The sequence below is a fragment of the Zonotrichia albicollis genome, chromosome 10, assembly GCF_047830755.1.
Source record: "Zonotrichia albicollis isolate bZonAlb1 chromosome 10, bZonAlb1.hap1, whole genome shotgun sequence".
Lineage (NCBI taxonomy): Eukaryota > Metazoa > Chordata > Aves > Passeriformes > Passerellidae > Zonotrichia > Zonotrichia albicollis.
The window spans coordinates 13,722,702-13,744,651 of NC_133828.1; the positions used below are offsets into that span (position 1 = coordinate 13,722,702).

At 42.9% G+C, this 21,950-nt stretch overlaps 1 protein-coding gene across 48 annotated transcripts in view; it reads right to left on the reverse strand.

Annotated features, from left to right (window-relative positions):
* Positions 1–21,950, reverse strand: part of MAP2 (microtubule associated protein 2) — a 218,760-nt gene that overhangs the window by 94,200 nt on the left and 102,610 nt on the right. For 6 of the 48 annotated variants that reach the window (XM_074548078.1, XM_074548079.1, XM_074548091.1 and 3 more), the window contains one exon: positions 3,268–3,327. The exons of the other annotated variants lie outside the window; for them this stretch is intronic. The gene's annotated coding sequence lies outside the window, so the exon portion shown is untranslated. The remainder of the gene's footprint in view (positions 1–3,267; positions 3,328–21,950) is intronic. 48 annotated transcript variants of the gene reach the window in all.

Sequence of the window (21,950 nt, forward strand, 5' to 3'; positions counted from 1 at the left end):
CTTTCAAAGGAGGAAAGAGGAGGATTGATGCTAAGTGATGAACATAAAGGAGGAAACATCAAGGGTAGTTTGGTCCAAGGACCTTTTGTAAATTTGACCTGGAAGCTGAAAGTTTGTTCCAAGTGAGATTGCAGAACAGCTTGCTGGTTGATAGGAGACTTTTTTTAAGAGGAAGGCTGATGAAGGAGGAATGGATGCCACACTGGCTGTGACATAAGTGTGCCAAGAGCTCCTTCAGCCCCATGTCAGAACCACCCAGTGGGGATGCATCATTGCAGCCCTCCCAGTGCCAGGCAGGACACACTCAAGCCAACTGCATGGGAAAAGAAAAGAGAAAACAACACCAATAATGCCACTAAGCTCCACCTTGCTCTCTGCCAACCTGCCAACTTTCCCTAGTGCTACAACAATCACTGAAAAAAACAAACAAACAAACAAACACACACAAAAAAACCCAAAGTTAGCAAAATAAAAAAAAAGAACCACTAGAATTCTTTCTCCTCAGAAACCAAACCAACATTTCTTCTGCAGCTACTACAAGAAACCCTTCTAGTGAGTATCAATTCATATCTCTTTTCTAAAAACTGTTCAATCATTCCTCACTGACATCTTTCTGTACAATGTTAATTTTCAATCACTGATGAGAGAAATTTCTAAGCCTAAAACACAAGCTATGGTGTACGTATGCTCTTTACAACATCCATCTAAGATGAGCCTCTATCTAAAGAGGTTCCAGCCTAATTGAACAAACTATCAGTACACAAATGCTCTCCCTGAGTGCATTGCATGCTCAGCTTGACCTCCTGCTGCCCTCAAGGCTCTGTTCCAGATGGCTGCTGCCAAGCTCCATCCCCTTCTCCGTGCCTCCCCTTCTGAGCATTAGGAGGTTCACAGCAGAAAAAGAAATTCAAACAATACACTCAAAAGGTTACTCTAAATTACCTGTAATCTCAATGTGGCAGAGCCTTACAAGGCTGTTAAAAGCTCCTGCTTACCCCAGATGAGTAAATGTGCTCTTGGCACCTTCATGTTTTGGGGTCCCTTCAGAGACACAGCTCATACACAGAAAAGCTCATGTCAGAGGGAAATGCTGAGTTTGTTCACAATGCACAGGGAACCACAGGGTCCAAGAATCACAGGGTACAGTGACCAGCATGAGGAGTCACTGCAGCAACTCCAGAAGCAAAACCACAGTACCAGAGAATGCTGCAACTCTCCCAAAGCTGAGTCCTCACCTCCAAATGCTGCACACAGCCCAGAGAGCTTTATCACCCATTCCTGATGCCCTCAGTGCCACATTCCCGGTTCTGCTATTCCTCCTCCCCATCCAGCAGCCCAGCCTTGGGGATGCTCTTACACAGGGAGGGGGCAAACACATCTCCTTTTGCTGACCCCCACCTCCTCTGTCACAGCTTTCCCTGTCCCACACCTGTGATCCATTATTTCCACTGCAAATTCTCACTGTTACTTTTAGTCACGCAGAGACAAAGGAGAGACAGCAATGCTCACACGATCTTACACCTGTATTTTATTTTCTAACCCTGTGAAGAAAATGCTATTTCTGATCTACGGCTGTTTCTCTCTCTTTTCATTTCAGACTTGCCAACTTCTTAAACTATTTGTGGCTTCTGAGCAGCATCAAGAAGCTATGGAGCACTCCATGGATAAACTCTTTATTCCAAGAGCAATCATTTAGGTCTGTCAGTTAAGGGTGGGACCAGCAGAGACAATTTAAGTTGTGCACAGCAGACAACTGAGAACTTACTTTATCTCTACTGGAACATTATCAACAGTGAAATGGCAACTGCAATAAAAACTGCCTGGTACTATAGTCTTGCAGGCTAATTTAATCCTTCATTTAGTACTTGCACTGCTTCAGGGGTATTCTGAGGCCATGGGAAAATTCCTGAAGCGTGCAGGATCACTGCTTATGGTGCCCCTCCTGCCTGGCAGAGGCTGGCAGGAGCCTGCAGGGTGCTGGATGTGCTGGCAGCCCCCAGGAGCAAAGGGAGCTGACGGGAGCCAATGCCAGGGCTGGGGTGGCTCCTGCCCTCCCACTGTTTGAGGCCCAGAAGGCAAATGGCTCCTTCCAGAACTGCTGGGGTGCCTGTGCTCTGCTGTCCAGGAGGAGAAGCAGCACTGAAATTCTGCAAGAAGCACCTTAACCTTCAGGCACATCACATGTCTCAAAGAGAGACTGGCACAAACACATTTTTTGTGCCCCCACAGCCCGTGTCAGGCCTGTGGTGCCACGGCTTGTGAGAGAGAAAAGTTCACATATGGAAAATCAAAATATGTGCCTGCTTTTTACAGCCTACAAATGCAGAGAGCCAAATTTGATTCTCTATTTCAATTTCCTTCAAGTTCATAAATCCAGGAGACACTGCATGCAGAAGTAAACTAGGGGCTGGTTGGGAAATTGATAGATTTACAGGCTTATAATAGCTCAAGTCCAAAAGCAGCCTTGTACCCAATACATACACACAGAAGTGCACGTCCACACAAATCCTACACCATACACTATCACCTTTTTTCATCCTGTAGCATCAGCTTGCCTTCCTTTAAACCTGTGCTTGATCCTTCAATTTTTTCATCTTTAAGTATCCTGGCTGCCTCAGAAGCATGGCACTGACTACTCAAGGAGAATACAGGAGATTGATTTTGCTCACTGTTCAAGCATGATCTCACAGAAATGTGTCCTGAACTGCCATAATCCAACACCTTCCTTTTTATTAGTGACAAGGCAAAGTAGGTACTTTTACCCCCTGAATAAAACTTTCATGCTCATGCATTTCTTTGATCCAACCCAATCATTTTTGATTTTGGAGATCTGGAATCATTGTGCTTGTGATTACTCTGCCAAATCATTCTCATCTTTTCTGTGGTACAACTCAGTGCAGCAGCAGGATGAGACAAACCAGAGCAGAGTGCAGGAGCAGTGTCACCTCTCTCAGGTGCTCTGCCTTTGTATCATCACCATCTTAGGCCCTTTCCACCCAGGGCTGTAAGCAGGTTCTTGCTAAGCCAAAAGTTAGGCAACTGCTTTGACAGTGGATACTGTGGCTCCCATCAGATGCAGGAGGCTTTTTGAAAAAACTGTACTTAAAATACTCCTATTTTCTAAAAGTAGGAATATTGCAAAAACAGGAAGTAGCTCCAGAAAAATTAAATTATGTATTCCAGAAACTAGAGAAGCTTTCTCAAGCCTTCTTGTTTTGTTGAAGCAGCCTGCTTGTTAAACTATGTCAATAAGTTAAAAGGTCATACCTGGGTAAGCAGATGATGAGATGCAGAGTCTGACTTTTAAACAAGGGAAACCCTCTGTTCCTACAAAGAAATAGAAAAACATGCTCACTAGTCTCTATGCAGCAAATGCAGCATGAACTCAACATTGTAAGGGACTATAAAATGTCCTTACATCTCATGTGTACATTTCTGTCCATGCCTTTTCCTCCCAGCTTTATTTCCCAAGACTCATTAATTCAGATTCCTTGTTATGTCCAGCCTGCTTTGGGACCACCAAGGAGCTGCTTACTCCCTAGGCCAGCACTAAAAAAAGCTGGCACTGACTCCAAAAACCTGTCCATCAGGGAAGGGAAATGGAGCACAGCACAACTCCAGCCAGACTCCCTCCAGACTGGCAGAACTGTCAGAGCTGCTCCATGCAGACTCTGCTGCAGGGCAGTCCCAAGCAGGAATGAGCCAAGTGGAGGAAAATGGTTGCTGAGATGCACAGAAAGTAATGGAAGAAGAGCAAGAGTCCCTCACTGACTTTGCAGTATGACACTTCAAAACAGTTAAGATACCAAGACACAGTTTCTTCTTTAAACTGTATCTTATGCCAGAGTTGTAGCAGAGGGTCTTACGCATCGCTGGGATAAGTAAGAAAGGTTCCCACATGTGTTAGTGCCCTCTTTAATGAGAGCGAAATGCCTGGGCAGTACATGTAGATAGCTTGCTGAAACAGCCTCTGCATGCTCCACCATCCATCCTCTCTCCTTTCTCTAAGTCTTTGACCAGAGGACACTGGGGAAAACATTCCAGACATAAACCCAAGTGTCTCCCATCAGGGTGAAAGGGGTCTCTCCTCACCCCATGTCCTTGAGTATCGCCAAGGATTATGAAGCCAGCTAGTACTATCACCTATATTTAAGGCTGCAGCTTCTCATGGCCAAGACACTGGTACATTTTTTTACTTTAGTGGTTCAGAAATTAATTTTCTGTACAGGGTATCTGACTCAAGTTAATGCTTTTGTTCTAGAGTTCACTGTTTTAAAGCTTCAGCAAGAATAGGGCAGGCATTGCCAGGAGCAAGAGTAGTAAGAAGCATATAACTAAACCAAATTAAAAAGAAGGATAGAAGGTAATGACAAAAAGTAAGATGTAAGTGTGAAATCAGAGAGAATCATAATGCATACTCAGAAAGGTAACTAACCTTAAGCTAGAGAGCAGTTCAGGTTCCTTTTATTTCCTGGACTGTCATCCTTTGTCACTGAATTAGTCACCTTGTCTGTACCATATCTCTGGCATGGGGTAGCGCTAACTACAGCTTTCCACCAGTTTGCCCAGTTAACATCCAACAAGAACAGAAAGATTCTGCTGCCCTGAAGGGGGAAGGTTTCATATGGTTCTGACAGCAAATAAATGAAAAATTTGCAATGGAATGAATTCCACCTTACTGCAGAGGCTGCCAGCTGAGTGCACCATTCACTTACGAGCAATAATTAGTTACAGTAAATGAGCTGTGTGGAACTGAGGCTCCAGCCAGCATCAACTCCACAAACCACACGACAAACATGAATGTTAAAATAAGCTAATTAAATTTTCCCTGGCTCAGCAGAAAGATCAATGCTCTTGACAGGCAAGGGTTCAGCACGTGGCATCCCAATCCCAGCCCTCTGATGTGCCACCACTGCCACATAAGCCCACAGAGCCAGAACCAGAGGAGGTGGAACACCTCTTTGGGGAGGGGCAAGGAGACAGAGACACTCAACAGGGATTTACCAGAAGGATGGACACACCTGCTACTCGTATGCCAGATGGTCAGATGCCATTTTTACCAAAAACAAACTTGGCTTTGCACTTCCATTATCTATTCTACCATCATTAAATACGTGTCCCAGTAGTCTGCTGAAAGTCCTCTGCAATAAATGTGATGTCAGCCACCAGCAGAATACCAAAAATAGCAGACAATCAAAATACAGGTTTCAGAAGTGGGCAGCATTTTTTCTGGCCCACAAATTTGCTAGATTCAGGCTGTTATCACCATTTCCACCTCTTGCTGAGGAAGAGGGAAGGGAAGAAAATGAGATGATTCAAAAGTTCTTCTGCTGAAGAACCGAAGAGACACCCACCCACACAGAGATGCCCACAACTCCACGTTCAAGGCATTTAAACAAAAAGTAAGAAGTTAGCATTTAAGTGCCTGGTCAGAATGTGGCACCAGATACATTAATGGGGTTTTCTACCTCCTCTAAGCATCTTCTAATAATCACACTGCAGAATGTACCACGAAGGGTTTCTTTTTGTTTGTATTTCTCCCAAACCTTGTTGCTTGAGACAAAAATCCAGAAGAACCTGTCCCAATACGGAATTACTTGAAACTGGCAGTGTCTTTAGAAAAGCTCTGTGCTCAATGAAGGGACAGGCTGGTTTATTGATGCCCTAGAGCCAGGATGGCAGGAGATGGCACTTTGGCTGCTCCAAGTGGCACTTTCCACAAGGGACAGAGCACAAAACAGATGAGCTGGTTTTTTTCACTCCCAATGAGAAGCTGTGACTAATATCTTCTATCTTGGATATGGAAACCTATGTCAGAACATGCAAGCTCATCACAATGAAGAAAACTTGAAGTCTTATCCACAAATACAGCCTGGTACGTGCATTCAGCACATTTTCTGCCACTGAAGTACATCAGACAGATTTCTCTGTTGATGCAGACTAACCAAGGGCTGACAGCTCTAGGCTGGATGCACTGTGACCTAGCACCAAACAGTCAAGGAAACCTGCCCATTCTGGCTCTGCCATTTGTCTGTGGATCAAGCATGCCACTTCCTCTGCTGTGTCCAGTAGGGATTGCCTTTTCTTCTTTTTGGTAAACACTTTGACTCCTACCTACAAAACTGACAGGAAAAATCCAGTGTGCATACACATACACAACAGAGGACTGAGGTTCTATTTTATGCACAAGATATTTGTAACTCTTCTTCATTAAAGTCACTCCTACTTCTCCTCTTATAGAACTCTTGAAACCAACAGGATTGATAAATTTATACATTGTACTAATTTTAAAAAATATGTGTCTTTTTCAGGAGCTGCTTTCCTTTCTCATTTCAGGATTTGTGTATGTTCAAATACTTCTGTATGACCTACCCAACAACACAGTTGTTTTGCAGAGTCACTTGTAATGAAAATTGTAAGGACTAAGTACATTCTTTTCCTAAGCTGTTCCACTTGTTCTCCTGAGAAAGGAGCTGTGCTGTTATCCTGAAGGGTCAGCCCATCCACCTGAGGCCCTGTCTCTGCCTTGCAGAGATATCTAGATAGATATCTATTGGCTTCAGCAATCTGCCTGCAGAAATGCACATTTAAGGTTATTAACTCTGCAGTCTGTGAGCTTGCCTTTTGCTATATATACCTCAAGAGCAACATGCATGCTATGATAAAAGCCTAAATTGCCACAAATTACTTTTCAGCATTTAGTGCTTTGGCCAACAATGCTGCAAATGGATGCAATCTATTTCCACCAAACCCTTCCCGGCAGCTTCTTCCTTTTACACTCCACACTCTCCTCCTCCTTCCTACTTTCCATGTCCCTATGCTTTCCCCTTGGCAGCAGAGGCTTAAAATAACAGACATCTTTCAAAGGGATGCAAAAAACCAATCTGGTTATCTGCAGGGTAGAATTCACTACACATTTATTATTATTCAGTTTCCAAAGTGCTACAAAATGAAGGTCAAATATATCTGAACCTCAGCTAAGGTTGATGCAGAGAGCAAATGTCTTTAAATCACTCCAGCTAAAGGAGGCAAAGCAGAGGCCAGGTTGTGCTGCTGCAAATCACTGACCACCAGCAGAAGCCAGCAGCTTACTGTGGTTGTAGATGTGGCCTGAAATTCAGGAAGGACTGCACTAGATGTTGTCTCAACTTGAGAATCAAGATTCCAGAGCTACATTGACTGAGGAAAAACCTGTACTGAGATTTTCACCACCAGTTTGAGTTGGCTTTGGGCAGCACATAACTCAGTCCTTCCCTCACTCCTGGAACATGCTGCCTCTGAAAGCCAGTTTAGCACGCTCCCTTTTGACCAAGCTGATTTATAAAAGCTTTAAATGATTCAAGAACAAGCAATGCTGACAGTACCATCACAAATTTATTTATTCCAAAAACTACTGCACTGCATCCACGTTGAAATGGATTACTCCCAACACTTAATTCCCTTTGCTTGCCTAGTGACTCATTTTCACTAAAACATCCACACCAAATCTTTCAATAGTTAAAAGAAAATTTTAAAACCTTGCAAATTGAGAAAGATCTATTCATGGGGAAAAACATGTAGAGGAGACAAAGCCTGGCTTGGTTATGACTCTGAGGAGGAGACAGGGAAGATGAAAAGCTGTCTCAGCATCCAAGAATCTTGGCTAAGTGGGGCCTGAAATACACAGCAGACAGGAGACACTGTTCAATCATTTATAGAAATCAAGGTTAGCAGTGTCAGCACATCTGGCCTGAGAGGAAACAGTTTCCTGATCCTCTTGACGCAGAAGTAACTGGGCTGCATTAGTGGCTGCCACTAAGTAAGGATTAAAGAATGGAAACAGAGAAGAACAAGGATAGCAAAGGATAAAATGAGCACGCCAATATTTTCACAGCTTGTATTCAGCAGCCCAGCTAGAACCCCAAGGGGTTTTTTACAGGAATCTCAGAGACAGAAACAACTGCTACATTTGATGGAAATATATGGTGCCTGGGTTTTACAAATGGTGTTTCTAATAGTTTATCTGATTTTGTAACTAGCAGGGAAGGAAATCGTTCTGATGACAATTACCACTGAGGCATTTTGTTGTGTTTACTGGCACAGAGCTGTCATTAACACTCCACTTCTCTTAACCACAGCTTACTCCCCCTGTAGTTATTGAAGTTAGGTCTGGGGGCTGTTTTCCTGGTCTTGTCAATTTGAATTTTAATACATACTGCTTGAAAGATGTACCACCTGCTATTTTATATCTATAATTTATTGTATAATGAGTTCCTATAAATCCTTATGATAGCTTAAGAGACTTGCAAGATGGATTGCTGGCCTGGTTTTTTATCAGTTTGTCAGCAAAGCAGAGAGAGTCCCTGAGTTCCTCTTGTCACCCACCAATCAGCCATCTCTCTCCACTGAAGGATCTTACCTCCAGAAAAAAGGCTGTTTGCTAATGAAGATGCTGGATAGCAATTTACTGCAGTCTTTGCATTTACTTTAGGAGGCCCCAGCAATTTCAGACACCCATGAAATGGCTGCATGGGCACAAGCTACATCTTCACTTGCTGGAGAGGAAAAGCTCACTAGAGATTCTGGACAGGGACTCTCTAATAGTCATTTAGTAAAACAGAGACCAACAACTCTGTAAGTTGGTATCCAAGATAAAATATTTATTTAAGATCCAGGAGTGAGAAATACTCCACCTATCAGGGACATGCCATCCTCACCTCAATATCACACACATAGCAGATATGTTTTCATACTTTGGTCCAGCACCACAAAAAGGAGTTCCCATTGGAAGCTGGAGACTTAAATTTGGGACTTTACATTCCCCTTACCTTTCAGAGCCAAGATAATGAAAAACACTACTAAGAAGTTTTAAGAAATTATTACAATTTCATTCTTTTTTTTTTTCAGTGAACAGCAAATACAAAAGAATAACCTATTTCAAAATAGAGGTATTGTACTGCATGCATCTTATTAAACTCTGCTTTTAACTTGTCTTTGGATTAACAGCACTTTCTAAAAACCCCCTAGCCTCGAGTTAGCTCATGGATGCAAATCCAAGAGTGTGTGTGGAAATCAGGCTGTTCCCAGGCAGAGTTCATGCAACAAGTAAAGCCAGGACGTGCCAAGATTGCAAAGGGCTTTCACTCATGAGTGACAGACACAATCAACAGAGAAAATCAGCCACTGCCTTTCATCTCCTTACAAACACCTTGACAGCCAGGCTGGTGCAAACCAGCAAGTGTAAGAGTCTTTCCTTCAGTCATCACAGTAATTCAGAGGGAGGAAAAAGGCAGGGAGGAGAGGACACAAGAAAAGGACCTGAGGAGCTGGCATGAAGTGTCAGGACAAAGCATCACAATGAGACTGACAGCTGGCCAGAGCCACTTCAGCTTTGCTAAGCATGGATTTCAGGATGCTGCACAAGCCTGGCAGGAGCACACACTACAGACTGGCCTCAGGTCTGTGCTGCCCCACTCCAGGGACACATTGCAGCTCAGCAGCCCCCAGTGAGGGCATTTTCTCAGCTGCTGCTTTGAGCCCTCCTCCCAGAGCCCAAGGACACTCACCACAGAAGGAAAGCAGCAAATGCTGCTCTGTGCTAAGCTCGCTGTTGCTTTGGCTTCCAGGCTCTTGTGTCCAAAATTAAAGGTGTGTTTCCTTCCCCTACAGCACCCAGGACTGTAACACAGCTACAGCCCATTACAGGGTGGAGGTGAACAGACAAGGGAGATCAAACAACCACCTTCCAAAGAACAGCACAGGAGCCTTTTGCCTTACTGACAGGGCAAGTCTTATGCCAGTAAGAAATTAAGGACATGAGGATATGAGACAGAGTTAGAAAGCAAGAACTGCTGCACTGCTTTGGGTCCCTCCTCTTGTTCAAGTATTCTTTTCTGATACACCAATTCTGCTTATTCTGAAAATTTTCCTGTCCAGGCAGATAGAAAATTACCTCAATACATCCTATAACCCAAGAGTCAACTTGGTATATCAGAGATGTTATGGAAATACAAAATAATACATAATAAAATATATATCACTTTTCTTGGCTGATTATGAGTTTATTTTTCTTATCATCCGTGGGATATTACACAATTTACTGGTGTCACTAAAACTTCAGATGATTCTCCTGAAAAAGTGAAAATCCTCTTTGACAGGATTGTAGACTGAGAGACTTTCTGTGGGTAACAAAGCAGGTTCCTGCCTGAGACAGGACCAAAACCAAGGTCTCCCAGCTCCTGCACCTAATATTAAGGTTGAACACACATTTCCAGCACAGCCATGGTGTAACAACGGTGTGTAACTCTATAATCCTGCAATAACCAAGTGCAGCCTTTTCCCAGTGTGCCAGTGAAAACAATGGCAAGAGAACAGCAAAGGTTCAGGATGCAAGGCTGCTCTGGGACTGCAGGGAAAAGCCACATTAGCCTATGGCTCGTACATGGGTTCTGTAATCAGCTGGCTCCATGATATCTCTAATTCCAAGTGCACTGAAGTTAACTTTGAGGAGTCAAGAGCAAGCTGTGCAGTGCCCTGGAAACTGAGCTTAAGCTGCAGATTTTTGCAGTGATACGGATGTCCTTGAGATTAGAAAGCCCAAAACCCCATATTCAGTGAGGAAGGGACACAGAGGACATTTGCTAGAACACATCCTCAAAGACACAGCTCCAATGTCACAGCTTATGTGTCACCAGAGACCTCCAAGATAAAGACAAGTGGCATAAAAACATTGCCTGAAGACCTCCACCTGTGAGCAAACATGACAGGGAACACAGTACAGGTTAGCCAGCATTCCCCACATTTTAAAAGAAAGTTTTGTACCATACTTTGGGTTTCTGCTTTTTCCTTCTCCCTAGTTTAGAGCATTACAGCCAAGCAGTATGGTTGGCTGTAATGCAGTACTGACCCCATCCCATGGCACATACTGGAGGTTTTACTGGCACTGTTTTAGAAAGAACCACAGGATGATATGAGCTTTGTTCAGGATCATACTGAGAAGCCCATTTAACACGTATTCCTGTAATACATGCGCTTCCTATACACAACTGCTGAGCAAAATCTCCCAGAGGCTTTAAACCTGTTATTTCTGAAGTCACCTCTAAACCACTTATCTCCATTAGCAATCTGGAATGCACAAGTTACCTGTCACAGGGATAAGGGGAATTAAGCAAAGCAGAGTCTTTCAGTGGTTGAAAACAGAAAGCTTTTTGCTTGCTTTGTTGGAGATTTTCCAGATATCTCCCACCATCATTTCCTCCAGGCCTGCTCCTTGAGAGTCCCTAGGAATGCCCACCACCACTCACAGCACATCCAAGCTCCATCTGAAACAGCATCACTTGATGTTCTGCTCAACCAAAGCCAATGCTCACAGAAGCAGAGTGTCCCTCCCAGGCCAGCTGCCCTAAAATTCCTCTTAGCATGCACCCTGCTTTGTGGAAAAAGCAGTAACCTGCTGATGACTTATGTAAATAAGCAGAGACAATGTGATACCAGAGTCCGCCAGGAAGAGATGTTTCCACTGTGAAACAGGACTCGCCAGCAGTCACGTTATCACCCCCAGAACTCAGCATGGCTGGCACCTGCACGTCCACATCCAGCCTTGCCCCCTTCAGGATTCTCCCTTCATTCCTCATGTCTTCTCTCTTGCCCTTGCTCAGCTCTTAAGAGCAGCAAACTCAAGTGGCATTTGCCTGTCATCAGGCATTTGGTAAGAAATACCAAATTTCATTTCATTTAAAGGTGATTGATGCTTATGGGACACGGGTCCCAGAAGTGACACAGTCACGTCAGCCACAGAGATGTGACAGCAGGAAAATGGTCCAAATAGACTCCAGTATGACAGCTCTCCATCCTTAAGAGCCTCAGTCCCTGGATTCCCTAAAAAATCCCCCATCTAGATACTTTTGTATCTAACAAAGAAACGAGAAAAACAGTGGCAAAGCCTCTTTTCCTGCTGTCCCAGTTTCATGGAAGCCCTTGTCTATTTGCAGTAAAGGTGGGCTCTGCTGATAAGTACTCAGGCACCGATAGCTTACTAAAGGCAGGTAATAAATCTGTAAATAGAATGTTTGGATTGGGCAGAGGAATGCCATAAAAGAGAATTTCAAGCTGGGGTAAAGGGTCTAAGGCCAGGCTCAAATCTTCTCTCCAAAACAGATCTGTGAACAATTTCCAGTCACCAATTTTAGACCCTTATACTCAGCAAATATGTCACCCTCCATTTATGGAATTCACAAGGAGTCTGGGAACACAGGGCCAGCCTCATGGCTTGGAGCAGCTGCCACACTTCTCAGCTGGGTTTGGGGCTTGTGGCCACTTGCAAGTGCATCTTGTCATGTACCCATTCTGCCTGATGGGAAAAATGGATTTGTAAAGGATTCTCAAAACCTTTCTTACTTTCTCCAGAGACAAAACAGAATAAACTGACCAGCCTTCACCTGGGAGATGAGTTTTCTGTAAGGACTCTCCCCAATAATGTATATATTCAAAACACTCGCTTATTTGAAAATTATGTAGTTCCTAGGAAACCAAATGGTCCACATTTAATATCTTAAGCTATACCTCATAAAAACCCAATTCAGCAGGATGAATGTTACTAAGAAATTGGGCTAGGTGAGGTCAAGCTGGGTGCCCATAAAGAATATACATTTCTGTGTCCTTATTCAAGTTTAGGGTTTTTGAAAAATAGGAGTGTTTTTCTTAATGAGCACTCATTTCACATAGCTTTGTTTCCTTTAATAAAATACTCCACATATTTCACAAAGTTTAAAATAACTAGAGGTGCCAGAAGTGGAAAACCACTATATTGTGAGTTCAGGAGGAACTGTTGTGCTTTCCCTCCCCCATCCATACTTAAAAAATAACACAAACTCATAACTACTTTTATTATAAGCCAGAAGCTGTGTGGAGCTTCCTGAGCAGCTTGAGGGCTCAAAATGAGACAAACTCACCAGGAACACTGATAGCCAGCACTGCGGGAGGCACAGATTATATTGCCAGCCAAAATGCTGACAAAATGCTCCTCCTCCTAATTTTCTATCAGCCTTTCTGATAATTCCCTTCATTTATTAGCAGTTCTAAAGTGTGTTCCACTATGACACCAATTTGTTTTTGATTCAGCAAGCAGGCAATGCTAAGGAGATGAGAAAACATGGGGTAACACAATAGAAAGATTTAAGATGCCCTATTTTCGCCCCCAAAAGAACTGTATGGTGCAACTGAAAACACTTAGCAAGTGGAAGCCAACAAGAAAAGCTGGACAAATACAGATTCCTAACTTGTTGAAATTAAATGCCCATAAAGAAAATTACTATTCTCTCTCAGCACCACATGCATCCAGATGCATTAAAATAACAATGCTTTACCCTAAGTGGACCAATCCTGGGGAATGATTTGCATGGTGAAAAGCTGTGCTTCACTTGCTGGAGATCACCAGCACAGGCTGCATCAGCCCCTCACAGCGCCATGCTTTCTCCAACAAAAGCCAACACTGATTGCAACACTTTCATGAGGACAGAATGAGTCAAAAATAGTGTTTTGACCTTAAGATTATGGACTTTATGCATCACAGCAAAGCCATTAACATCTGTTGGAACAATTTTCAAAATAAGCACTCTACTCCCTAAGTCACATAGCAAACTTTCCTCTTTTTTAGAGCTAGCATGTAAAACCTGTGGGTCTTTGAAAGCAGAAGGCCATTACTCAAAAGCACATAAGAGCTTCCTTAGAACACTATGCTCTGGTAAGAAATACCTTAATAAAGATTAAGAAAAGTGCCTGAAATCAAAGGTTACTGACCCATTTCAGCACAAGAGTTGCAAGCTTCAGTAACAAAGGATTTTGGATACTTTAGCACAATTATGAGTCACACATAGTGGGAAGACTTAAAAGAAAACTCAGTTATACAGAGACCAGCAATTCTGCCCTCCTGGGAGATATTTTTTTTACATTCCAAATCCACACTTTCAATTTACACATTTGGAAATGGTTTTCAAGATCTGGAGACAACATTATATTGCTGTTTAAAGTAAAAAGCTGTTTAAAAACATTTGTGGACAGCAATGAAAACCACAACAAGAAGAATCTCAATTTCAGCACTGATGCATTTGCTAACAAAATCCATGCTTTCTATTTTGATGCTATTAACATTTTATAATCCTACCCTATAGCTCAAAAATTATTTCCATAAATGTAAAGACATAATAGATCTCCTTAAAAGAAGAAGATGATCACCCTGCTTAACATGATGGCAAAAGAAAAGGTTTCACTTTCAGCTCCAGAACTGTCCTGCCCTTTACATCACATGCAGGAGGATGTGACAACACCTGCAGCTCTCAACCCAAAGTTGATCCTGGGTGAGCACCTGTCAAGGCAATGAGCTCTGCTGAGGGCAAACCTCTGTGCTAGAGAAACATGAGCAAGGTGTGTGATGCATCAAAACCTTCTTGGCCAAGAGGAACAGCAAACCTCCATGGCTGCTGTGCAAGGGTAGAAAGCTCCATACACTCCCAGAGCTGAAGGAGGTAGTTTTTCCTGTACACACATGCAAAGTACCACCAGATTCAACAAATTAGCCAGGCAGTGGCTGCCACACACCACAGCCACAGATTCCCTACACAGAGAGAGCACAGAGACCTACAGTGCTGGAGAACCACTGCTGGAGTCAGTTCATACAGCCCTGTGCAGACTCAGCCTCATCTCACTCATGGAGCCAAACCAACCCACCTGTTTCTAGCTGGTTTTTTGTACCTCGGGACCAGGACTGAGGCACCCCAAACTCTGAGAAAAAGGTTTTCCTTGCAACCACAGGGTCTCAAAGACTTCATTTTTTAAGCAGACTGCCTCTGAGTTCTGTATCCCATAGTTCTATCAGCTCTAAAATGCTGGAGCAAGTCCAGAGGAGGGACACCAAGTTGATTGGAGGGCTGGAGCACCACTCCTGTGAGGAAAGGCTGAAAGAATTTGGATTGTTCACCTTGAAAAGAGAAGGCTTTGGGATGATCTCATTGCAGTACCTGAAGGGAGCCAACAAGAAGGACTATCTCTAAGAGCACTGAGTGACAGAAAAGGGGAATGGCTTCACACTAACAGAGAACAGGTTTAGATTGGATATTAGGAAAAAACTCTTTATTGGGAGGATGGTGAGGCACTGGAACAAGTTGTCCAGGAAAGGTGTTGATGTCCCATCTCTGAACCAGGTTGAACAGGACTTGGAGCAACCTGATCCAGCAGAAGGTGTCCCTGCCCATAGCAGAGAGGGTTGGAACTTCATAGTCTTTAATGTCCCTTCCAGCCCAAATAGTCTGTGATTCTATGGTTCTAACCAGCAGAGCACACAACAACAACATTGTAAGATCTGATTCTACTGATTTCTAGTTTATACCCAAATGCCAAGTACATCCTTAACACACGTAGGCTGTGGTTGACGGTGGCACCCCTTAAAAGTAGGCAGTGCCCATGCTGAGAAAAGGCATCGATCCTTGAACAGTTTATATCCAAATACAGATAAACAAAAGAGAGGAAAGGAAACCCCAGTTGCTCCTATGTACCTGTCTTTATGATGAAGAGTCTTGCTGCAATCAAACAACTTGTCCTTCAGCATCAGAGCAGTATATATTCAGATGCAAGTTACACAAGAGGAGACTTATCTATGTTTGTTCTTCCATAATCTGATTCCCATTCCCCAGCTGTTTCCACTATTGGCTGCTCCCTGCCTCTGATTTTTGAGGATTTTATGTGGAATAATTTTCAAAAACAGTTAAGAACTGTGTTGTACTGTGCTATTGTGCCCATTTTTTTTAAAGATTATGAATTGAGGCTAAGTAAGATAAAAGGCCTTGCCTAAAAGCATGCACGGGCTCTATGGTACATCAGGAAAGCACATGCAAGGTTTTTGGAGTTTCAATCCCAGCTCTAGTGACAGAATCTTTGCTCCTGCTTAGCTAAGGGCTGCAGCCTTTATATGCAGTAAACAGATCATATGGGCCATAGGCCTGAAGTTTATTCTTAAGCTCCTTTAAAAGCACAGCTCGTTATTCAAAGGAAAATGTGTGACCTTGGTGACATCTCTCTGGAAGGAGCTTTCATGTCTACTGCTCTGAGATGATTAGAAGACATGGTATTTTGGATGCAAACTAAGGAATCTCAGTGCTTTGCTGCTTCTTATTCTAAGGCATTAAGAAACAGATTTCTCTGGGTTTTGTAGGAATTGGGGAAATACACAAAAACAGGAAATGAGCAATGGAGTGGCAGGGAGCTTTGCCCACCTCCTCCTTGCACATTCTTGAAGAGTGAAGGACACTCCAGCTCCATTTTGATCAGAAAATATCTGGAGATTAAAGGAGACAACAGCCAAACTAGAGGTGTGGAAGGAATGAAAACCTTGCTTAGTTACCTATTACAAATCAAGAGCCACTCCTTATTCCCCCTTTCCTTCTGGGCACACACTAGGGCATTTCACTGAACACCACCACAGAGAAGGCACACCTACTGCCTCATGGGACTGGCCATGGTATGGTTTGCTCGTTCCTGCTGGATGAGGATGGAGAATGACAGGTGACACACACCCTGCACACATACCCATCCCCTCCTTCGGGAGATGGTTCCTCAGCTCTAAGTGTGTTTTGGGGAAGGTGCTGTAAGACTACGGGAACAGGACTGGGTTTCAAAGAAAGTGTGATTCCCTAAGCAGCGATGACATCACTGGATACAGAAGAACACAGCTGTACCCCACCAATACAACTGCACCTATCACTTGCACTTCTCTCTGCTCACCTGGCCAGTGCTCTATCTCCTCCTAAAGAGGTACACTGTTACCAGACCTGGCTCCGCTCAAAACAGGCACAGTGACCTAAATGGCACAACTCTAGACTATCAGATGAGAGTGTGGCCCTAAAGCATATTCAGTTCTACAAGATCAGGTAGAACTCAAAATTTGATCACCAATACTTGTTTAAGGCAACAGAACTGTGAGTACTCCTGGAAACTAAAAGGCACCTGAACTGAGCCTCCTTGAGGTAAATCAACAGTATTGGCCTTTACTAAGGTTTCATTCCTTCAAGCCCCTTACATCCACATATGTTTAGTGCCAATTTTCTTGTAGCCTCTTAATACTGAGCTGGACCATTTCCCAGCAAACATATGCCATGCAAAGTAGCTCACCCCTACAAACTAATTAAAACAGTTTTTGAAATTAATTGCCTCTTGGCTGAGCATATTTTTTAAAAGTTGTATTTTGTCCTCCTTGTGGACTGTCATGGTCTTTCATGCAAGACCCCAGCCATGGAGGTGTTGACACAAAACTGCTTGAGAGAACCTACAGTTTTTGGCCAAAGAGCCCACAGGCATGTGCTCCAAGCTGTGCCACATCCCAGTTTAATGATGGGGATATTGGGAAACAAGAATCAAGGCTGAGACAGAAAAGTTCAAAGGCTTCCTACCAAGTGTAGTCTGACTTACAAAGGCAGAATTACAACATGGTGCTCTTCACTCAGGGAATAAAAAAAAATGCACTTGACAGGAGAAGCTGCCACAAATACAACATTACCTAAAATGTGTGTGTGAATTGTGTAGGGACATATGGTGTCCCAGCAACAGGCCCCACCAGAGGTAAATACGGACACAACTCATCCTGAACACGTGTGACAGTGGGGCCATAAAGTCTGTGAAACCCAGGACAGAATTAATCCTCTGTAACCCAGTATATGTGCTCAGTGTCACAAAATAAATAATCAATTTGCCTCAATTAGGCTACATCCTCCTGCTGTCACACAACCTCTCCTTGGCAACTGCACAGCTGGGTGAAAACAGCCCCTTATGTATCAGTAACTAGTGCATAAAATTTTGCCATATTCCAGTATCTCTATGGCCTGCCCTGTTAAGGTAGCCAGGGTATTTTCAATTATATGAGTGGATATATGAGATGGTATACTTTACTCATCACTTCACCAGGAACAGTTTGAAAAGATCAAGAAGATTTAAACAATTAGCCCAACCCTCAAAATAAGCTAAATGACGAAATGCCAAAATAAAGACTGAGCATGTTCGTGGTATGAAGGCAACTGTTAGAAGCAAGAAAAGAATACCACAAAACAATTTACTGTATTCATATGTAATAAATACATTGTAGTATATAATGATGAAAAATATAAAAAGAAAGTTTAAAAATGTAAAAATAACATGCAAAATAATATTACAAAACAATTAACTGTATTTATATGTAATAAATATAAGTAATAAATTTGCTTCAGCTCTTTTCAGTTGTTAACAGCCTATGAAAAAGCAGTCTTGCTAACACTACTCCACAGGGCTTTTTAATGCTAAGAGACTAATGGGTGCTTAGATGCCTTGAGGGGTTGGAAGAGGGGGGACTTATTATTTCGGATAAACTGCATGTTGTGAATTACTTGTTCTAATCTTGTTATTCCTAAGAAAAATTAAGTAACTAGTTAAATAAACAAACAATCCACCCTAATCTTGCTTATATTCAAACAAATTATATTTTTAAAAAATTGCAAAAGGTATTTTATTACTGGAACTAAAAACTGAACTACACTACACAAGAGGCAAAACCTAGCATGTGTTTGGGCTTCCAGAGGTGATAAACTAAGAGCCACCAGGCCACAAAAAAAGCCTATTTCCTACTGCAACACATGCACACAAACAGTGACTGCTTTTAAAGGCCAACTATGGTTTCATCTCTGAAAATGAGATGTGCATCCCTACTAGAAGTCTTTTCCATAACATTACTCTCTCCTATGGATCATTACAAGTACCAACTTACAGAAAATCATCTCCAAAAGTGACACAGGCAATTTAACAGGAAACCATCCTCAAGTGGCAGCAGTTAAAGAAGCTCACAAGGAAGGGAGGGGGGAAGTATTCGCTGTGGCCTGCCCTACAAATGCCACGAGCTCAAAACTTGCACCAAATTTTCAGCCTTCCCCCAACAGCAGAAAAGGTGCCCAAATGGCAAATAATAATTTCTAACATGTTAGGAAATACTAAAACACACACAAGGTAGCCAAAAGCCATCCCCAAAGTCCACACCATTTTGACTGCATATGCTTTAATGTACCATTTACAACCAGTCAATAAAACCACACAAATTTGTTTGAATAGAACAATGAAAGCATTTCAGTGTAAATTTAAGTTTTAGGTTGAGCCACACAGCCATATGTTGCTATTAAAACACTTGTAAGTAACAATTTATTTTAAAGGGCCTTTCTGATATTTTCCCCCACCATTCTTACCTTTAACATTCAGCCAGGTCCAGCACAATTACTAAGTATTTGTTATAATGATGCAAATATGTTAATTAAAGCACCCTAATTTGTATGCATAGAGCACACACTCCAACACCCCTACATCCACACCCAACTGCACCTTAGCTATACCTTAGCTGATTAATGATGTATGGATCATTATACTAATTTACTCCACTGAAGGTGATCAGCCAAGGAACAGACATGCCCAGCAAAATGCTGAGAGCTTTTCACATGTAAGGGCTGTATAAAAGTAATATCTGTGGCAGCCAAGAGCACTTTAGAGGAAATGGCAGTTTGGAAACTAAAGCAAGCCAAAGCTCTCCCACCTCAATTTAAGTGAATAATTAAAAGGTGAATTTTAGTCGTTAATATTAAACAATAGATTGTCCCATCCTGCCAACATTATTAATGTCACTTTTCAGCATAATGCCAGCCTCTGGCAAAAGGCTCTGCAGTGACAATTCCAATTAACTTTCCTCATCTTTATCTCACCTGTCACCTGTTAAAAAATGCACGTTTACTCCATCTTCTCCCTGAAGAAGACTGACTGCAGCTGAGGTGAAGTGGTGTTCTAAGTCAAGCAGGTCATGCCACCTAAGCTCCACTTTGTACAAGTCACTCTGCATGTTGTTTGAGCTGGCATCTGACATGCCTTCCTGCCCAGCTGCACACAGCCTGCCTCTCCTTCCCTCACCTGCAAACCTCAGCAGAAATCAGCCCCACAGCAAGAGCAGCCCCTCTCAGGCCAGTACCTGAATCTGCCCCGTGCACTCCCTTTACTGATCAAAGCAGGTCCTTAGGGGACCAATCCAAAATCCATTGAAGGTGATCAAAGGTTTCACCTGAGTTCCAGCAGGCTTTGAACCATGTTCTCCTGGCAGTATCACACACTCCTCGCAGTAACACAGAGAGGAAAGGGGGAGAATCTGCTTTATGCAATCCTGGGTTTCCCTGCCCTTAAGAAAAGGGTGGTCAGAGGGACCATTCTGGTACATCAGGAGTGTAAGGCCCAAGAGGTGATATCAGAAAAGGGTGGTCAGAGGGATCATTCTGGTATATCAGGAGTGATTAGGGCCCCCAAGCTGGTGTACAGCTGTGCACAGTGCAATGACAGCCACCAGCTGAAGAGACACAGCACTAAGATGGGATATATCCCCACAGAAAGTACCTGCTTCCATCCTGGATGCTGTCATGCAGAGGCAGCTGCAGCTGAGTGTTTGAACACCACCTCCAGTCCCCATCCCTTTGCCAGAGAGTGATTTCTCTCCCAAAAGGGAACTCATGTGTCAAACCTGAAACCACATAAACCATGGTACCCAAGTGATACCACACAGGTGTCACATAACACCAAAATCGCTGCAGACCTAAGGACCAGATTGACTGAGAAGGGATGTGGTCCCAGAGTGAAGTAAACTTCAGTCTTTTTTGGGCATTCAACAAAGAAAGGGCACACTTGTTTAATTATCCACAGCCCCTTAATACACCTATGGGTTTTGCATGCAGACAAGCCTTTAAGAGCTGACTGCACACAAACACACACAGAAGTTTATGGCAAGATTAGATTATATGAACTGGCACAACAAACCATGTTTACAGTGCATTACACATTTGCCATTACATTTTTATTATTGTTAGCCCTTCAAACCTCTTAACTCTTGCTAACAAACTTTTTACAGCATTCTCCACACGCAACACTCATTCTCCTTGAAATTCTGCTTTTTTTCCCCCCTCCTAATATAAAACAAAAAAAAAATCATAACATGCATTTTGGCTTTCAATACTTAATGCTCCAGCTATTGTTTAGATGGCCACCATCTTCTGTTTAAAGCAAAGCACCCTATTAAAGTGCTGTGATTAATCAGCATAATAAATGCTGCAGCGAGATCCCTCCTATCAATCACATTTCTTGTGCAGAAAGGCACTCATGCCAAAACAGGGGGAAAAGGCTCATTTACCACTATTGTAGTAAGATTATTTTCTGGTAAAAAAAGTGGCAGCCTCTTTATTCCATAATGAATGCAGACTGACCAGCAGTTTAGAGACCTAGTAAGACATGGTTAAAGATGACAATAAAACAAAGTTATTGTGTGTGAAACAGGACAGATGGCAGCCACACAATAGCCATCAAGTCTATTTAAACAGATAAGTAGTTTTCCTATGCCCAGCCCAGCTCCAGACAAGCTGATTCAAAGGCTGGCTCTTGTCCCATGGAGCCCTCTAACCTAAAACAGGTGCAGAGGTCATGGGGTTTCCTTCCAGGCTTTCATTTAGCAATTCACCCATTCTCCATCAAGCACACCATGAGCAGAGCCTGGGACAGATGCTCCTGCCCAGCAGTGATAAGCTGTGTCTCGGTGCCTTGCAAACACATGCTTCAGACCCAGGGACAAAACAGCCCAGCTCTGGGAAAGGCAGGGCCACATTGTGTTGGAAATGTGACAGGCCAAGCCTAGTGTTTCACTGGGGTTTTGAGACAAGCTGCTGTGGACAGCAAAATGCCAAAAAAAAAACCCAAAAACAAAACAAACACAAAAGAAAAACACAAAAAAAACCCCAAAAAAACCTCAAAACCAAACAAAAAAAAACCACCAAAAAATCCCCTCATTTTACCTCAGAGATACAAACTTTCTGCACATCCAGGATCAGCGAGAGATGCAGGGCAAAAGGACCAGGAAACCAGTGTCAGCTGGGGTAGGCAGAGCCAGT